Consider the following 6,000-nt stretch of genomic DNA (forward strand, 5'->3'; position numbering starts at 1 on the left):
CTTCTGCCCCCCGTCTTCCCTTGCAGCGTTGCCAAACGTAAGATCAGTCTGTTCCTCCTCCCTAACAACGCTTGTCACTACACCCGATGAGGTGAAGGATCTATTGTCGTCTCTTTCAGTTCACCGTGCCCTAGGACCGGACGATATCAACACCATGTTCCTCAGGAAAACTGTTCAATCCCTGTGCTATCTCCTCTCCATTCTCTTGAACAGATGTTTTTCGGAATGCATCTTTCCTCACGCTTGGAAACAAGCTAACATCACACCGATTCACAAAAGTGGTAACAAAAATTTTGTTTCATCTTACAGACCAATCTCCTTACTCTCTCCTCTGTCCATTATCTGTGAAAAAGTAATCAAAGACAGACTGTACAAATTTGTTTCTCCGTACTTAAGCTCTAAGCAACATGGTTTTCTTCCTGGTAGCTCCTGTCTTACAAACCTGTCTGTTTTACTCTCACATGCTATGGAATGCATTTCAAATAATTCACAATTAGATGTAATATACTTTGATCTGGCCAAAGCCTTTGATACTGTTAGTCATCGTCTTCTGATTCACAAATTATGCAATAGATTCAACATTCATGGCAAATTTCTCACCCTTCTCACAGACTACCTTAGCGATCGCCAACAACGTGTTGTTCTTCCTGGAACTGTTTCTAACTTTCTTCCTGTCCTCTCTGGAGTTCCACAGGGTAGTGTTCTAGGACCTCTCTTGTTGATATTATTCGTCGATGACCTTGCCGACCATCTCACAGCTCCCTCTAGCAATTACCTTCTTTTCGCAGATGACTGTAACATTTTCAGGGAAATCTCCACTTCCGACGATACTCATCTTCTTCAGAATGACATAGCAACATTTACTTCCTGGTGCCTGACATGGGGCCTTACATTACATCCTGACAAGTGTACTACTCTCACTATCTCTCTCAAGAAGAATCTGTTAAAGTCATCTTACTCCATCTTTGGCAATAACATCAAAGCAGTATCCTCTCACAAGGACCTAGGCATTGTTTTCGACCAAAAGCTCACATTTGAGGAACATATTTTATGCACCACAAAAAAGGCCATGCGTCTCTTAGGTTTACTCTACCGTTTCACTGAAATTAGTGACATCTCAGCCCTCACTTTGTACTTCAAATCATTCATCTCCCCAATAATAGAATACTGCTCTCCCGTCTGGTCCATGGCATATCCCATTCACCTCTCCAGATTCGATTCAGTCTTTAAGTTCTTCCTAGCTATAGTCCGTCACAGGGTTCCCTCATTAAGCAATTTTTCATCTCCGCATCTCTTGTCTTTTCTAAACTTACAAACTGCTTATCAGCGACGTTTGCAGAATGATTTCAGTTACTTATACAAAATTGTGAATGGCAAAATCCGCTGCAACACACTCCTTGAGGAATTCCACTTTAGAGTACCTATGCGCACAACTCGCAATACAAGGTTATTTTATACTAAAAAACCTAGACTAGAAATTCAAAAAAGATCTCTCTTTTATAGACTTGCAGCACAATACAATGATCTCCCCTCAAGTATTGATATATTTTCCTCCGAGTTTGCCTTTCGGTCTTCTATCAGAAGAAATACTTGTAATTCATATCACATAGTGCCATCTCTTACTTATTTTTTTTTAGCATGGATTTTTTGTTTGTATACCGTTGTTGATAGGAAAAAAAATGTGTGTGCGGGACACATTATTAGGCATTTTTTTATTGCGTTTGATATCAAAGTGGAAGTGGGGTTCGGATCTTAACAGAAAAGTATGAGCCCTTCGATTTACTATGGCGAGGCTCACGATCTTACGTGACACAACTTAACCTAACAATTAATGAACTTGGAAAATTAGAAAGAAAAAAAACAATGGCGAGCGTAACATGGCGATGACGTGGAGCCTACAATACAAGTTATTACGTAATATTGTGATGACTCATATTAAGCACCTCTTAATTGTATTACTTATAAGGGTATACTATTGCACAATGTTTTTGCAACAAGTTATTACGTAACATTGTGATGACTCATATCTAATGCCCTTCGTTGTATTAACTATAAGGGAGTAAACTATTACACAACATATTGCAACAAGTTATGACGTAATGTGATGAGTCATATCTAACGTGGCGTCTTCTGATTGGTTAATTATTACAGGTGTTTTCAATACGGTCCGCGCTTTTATTATATATAGACGGCATACACTGCAGATCAGTCAGTCTCGTGAGAGCAGCCGAAGAGTACGGACGTCCTGTCGCAGCGCTCCTCGTTTTTGTAAAAATAATAGGTATTTAACTTTCTTTGAAGCTACATACCATCTATTATTTCAAGTTTAAAGGTGTTTCATGTGGTTTTTCATAGTAATTTCGACCAGATTGAATTTTGACGTGATCGTGCGTTTTCTATTTCGCTCCGTAAAATTCTATAAAAATAACATACCTGAAAATTGTATCGCTATATACTAGACTTTTTGATTTCTGTGATTTTGGAGAAAGCAATGCCATCCACAACCAGTTTCAATCGTAAAAATGATAAAACTGAATGTGTTACTTGCGAAAAATTAATATCTAAAACTAATATTAGCAAGCACAGGGCAAGATGTAGCGAAACAGGTTTGAGAATTAATCGTTCGTTACCTTCTAAGCCTTGTGCTCGATGCGGAAAGATGATCAGCATTGCACATTTAAGTAAACACCTCAAAATTTGCAAACCATCGACCGGACAAACATCGAAAAGGAAAATCGATGATTCAGAAACTTCCAAGCAAATTAAATTATCTAATGAACGCAAACCAATTAGATCTGCATTCAACGACCAACTCCAGGATTTTTCAATTAAGTCAGAACCAGACCGTGACATCCTCAGTTTCTTGGATGAAACGAAAACATCTGTACTAAATATTTTAAAAGATAAACTTGAAAACAACTCTATAAAAGTATACGTTGTTCTGTTTTCTGAATACGAAAAAGTCGATGGCACAACGAGTATTTTTTATCATCGTACAAAAAACCAGACTCTTTATTTTGCTGACGTCGAAAATTTAGACAACTTCTATTATAAAGTTACCAATGAGCTGGTTAAGAAACATGACGAATTCGAGGCTAAAGGGTCGGGATGGTCTCTGTGTGGAAGTCCTCACACGTTAACTGTTACTGTTTCTTTTTACATATTTAAGCAACTAATGGAAATTATTGCACTTTTGTGCATACCCTGCTTGGAAATCTACGCTTCGCCACTGGTTTATTATTAGAAGAATGCTAAGGGACAAAATCTTAAAACATTTTTGTGAAAGTAATTGCTACAACTTCACAGTATGTGTTACAGACGTAATTGCATACATAGCATGATGAAATCACGATAAGACAAAGACCGACTCTGCTGCCACGTGCATCTTTTTTGAGGTTCCAGCAGAAAAAGAACGTGGCAGAAGACACTACGTTGAATATGTGTGAAATTAATCTGTGCTTTACTTGTCTCACTTATCGCATAGCATTTGAGCAACCTTATGTTCTGACGTCACGGGGGAGAGCTTTCTAATTTTATTCTAAAGCCCCTATCAGACGGAACTGTATTTCTAGTTGGAATGCCCTACTTGGCGCTGAACTAACTTTCTAGGTAGCAATCATGGCCGCCTGGCTGACTGCTTGACAGGTTTGGAGGAATAGGACATGATCTAATTGCTACTTGCTTTCCTCGACTGGATTTTATGGAACAGCCAATCAGAGCAAAGTTTCGCCATGTGAAGATAATCTGTGAGTGTGCAAAAGAGCGTTTTTGTCTGTGGTTTCCGAGTGTTACTCCAGCAATGTATAACGTATTACAACCTCCCTCGTATGGGAACAAACGTCTATCGACAAGTACGCTGATAAGTATCGTGTAAGGCGAAAACTATACAGCGATCACAAGGAAAAAGACCTTCGCCGAAAAGTGACCGCGCAGCTTTCCCTTCTTCCGTTCAGCTCGGGCCATAAGAAAACATGCTTTACTCTGCCCCTCCCCTCCTCGCGGGAGTACGATGCACGGGAGTCGTGGGTTAGGCAGGCTAGCTATACACAAGGTAGCAAAACTGTTGCAACGTTTAGAAAGTCGTTGATTTTGTTTCTGTATTTTCCGTCGTTGGGTTTCCTCGTCATGTCGATCGTCGCGAATCCGAAATCGTCACTGTTCCAGCAAGAAGAGCAACGTTCCGAAAATTGATTGATCAACAGGCCGTTGAGTTTAGATAACATGGAAGGTAAAAATTCATGATCTGCCGTGCGTTGTACAGTCTCCATTGTTTGCTTTCGGAAACCAAAGAGATTCATTGTCCTTGCTAGTTATTTATTGTGTATGTGATAATTTGAGACAGTTAAAGTTTTTTTTATTTTAGTTATAGTTATTTAAGTTTATTTTTTTTCAATTGCATTGCCTACAATTTTTACTAATTTCTAAACGATAGTGCCCCCAAGGCAACGTGTGGATTCCGCAAGACAAAATACATCTTTTATCGTCATGCGGATCTAATGCTACTTTCCTAACTTTGTTTGTTGTAATCACATGGTCTACGCTTTGTATCCTTGTCTCCAAACGTAGAATCCTCGACTGTGAATAGAGGCAATTGATGTAATCCTCGAACACAAGCTTGTTTTTCACGGTATTTTTACCAACACCTTTGGCTTTTTTTGTGATGCTGGTTTCTGTTTTCACCATATACATTTTGGAACGTAAGCCGGCGAACTCCAGAATGATTTCTCCGTTGCATTCATCCTCCATTTTACCAAGCACTTTTTTATTGCGAGAAGGGAGATCAAATCTGTTTGGTTGAGGGAAGGAAGATGTGTCGAAATGATCAATCATTTTCGGTTGTTTCAAATTGTTGTAGAGGTCAGATGTCTGTACGGAATAAATAAAACTGTCCGTGTCCGTATACAGAAGTGTTATATTTTCATTATAGAAGGGTTTCATGACATTATAATGAAATTCAAACATATGCAGTTTAGATAAATCCAAAACCGTCGCCCCCACGTAGATTGGTTTGTTGAACTTGATTATTTTTTTTATCCATCACAAACAGGGCCAGGTTTTCATCATATATATTTCGTGATTTGAATGTCGGCGATGCTATCAATTTTCTACATTTATTTGAATCGGGAACTAATCTCACGTCCACGTGCTTCCTGACATTCTCCATTGTTTTTCCGTAAACAGCATTATTCATGAGTTTAAAAAAATCTTTATCTAAATCTGACGTGGCGCGTGTTCTATGATACGTATTTTTTTCAATGTAAGGTTTTAACCACTCGGAATGTTTGAATTTCATTATTCTTCTCACATTTATTACTTGAACTCCCTTCTCAATCAAGAATTGAAGATTTTTGTAATGGAGAACGTATCTCTCTTTCCTATCCAATGTTAACAGAAGCTTAGGTTGATTTGAATCAGGCGAACATTTTAGTTCGGGTGCAGGAGGTAGATCTTTGAAGTAATCGTGTAGATGGTCGGGGAATTCGAGGTCCACCTCTATAAACAAGCCAAATTCACAGTCGTTGAAATTATTAATGTTAATGGAAGTGGTATCCACCCATTCGAACCCGCCGTAAGGAAGTTTTTGTATCATAGCATGTCCGTATAAATTATTTGCATCCACATAAAATATGTATTTCGATTGTTCATTAGGATCGTATTCTTCTGTCATGTGAACGTTATTTGCTTTTGCATGTCTCTGTACGCATTGCACCATTCCACGTCGTATCCCCCTCTCGATAAAATATAACATGTCCACGTCCGGTATCAATTCGAGTTTTATTTTTGTCTGTAATAACATGGCAGACCACGCTAAGCCCGAGAGACCGTAAAAATATGCAGGATCTAATTTGTAAATATTCGCCGACGTTTTCCTGAATGCTTGAAAAACATCCGCGAATATTGTCACGTCCAGTTTTAAGTAGGCATCGTGATAATCGCCGAGTGTCCTACATCGTAATTTGTTCCACATCCGTTGCGCGTGTTCGTATTCATCATCCGTGA

This window comes from Lepisma saccharinum, chromosome 17 (assembly GCF_977018435.1).
Source record: "Lepisma saccharinum chromosome 17, izLepSacc3.1, whole genome shotgun sequence".
Lineage (NCBI taxonomy): Eukaryota > Metazoa > Arthropoda > Insecta > Zygentoma > Lepismatidae > Lepisma > Lepisma saccharinum.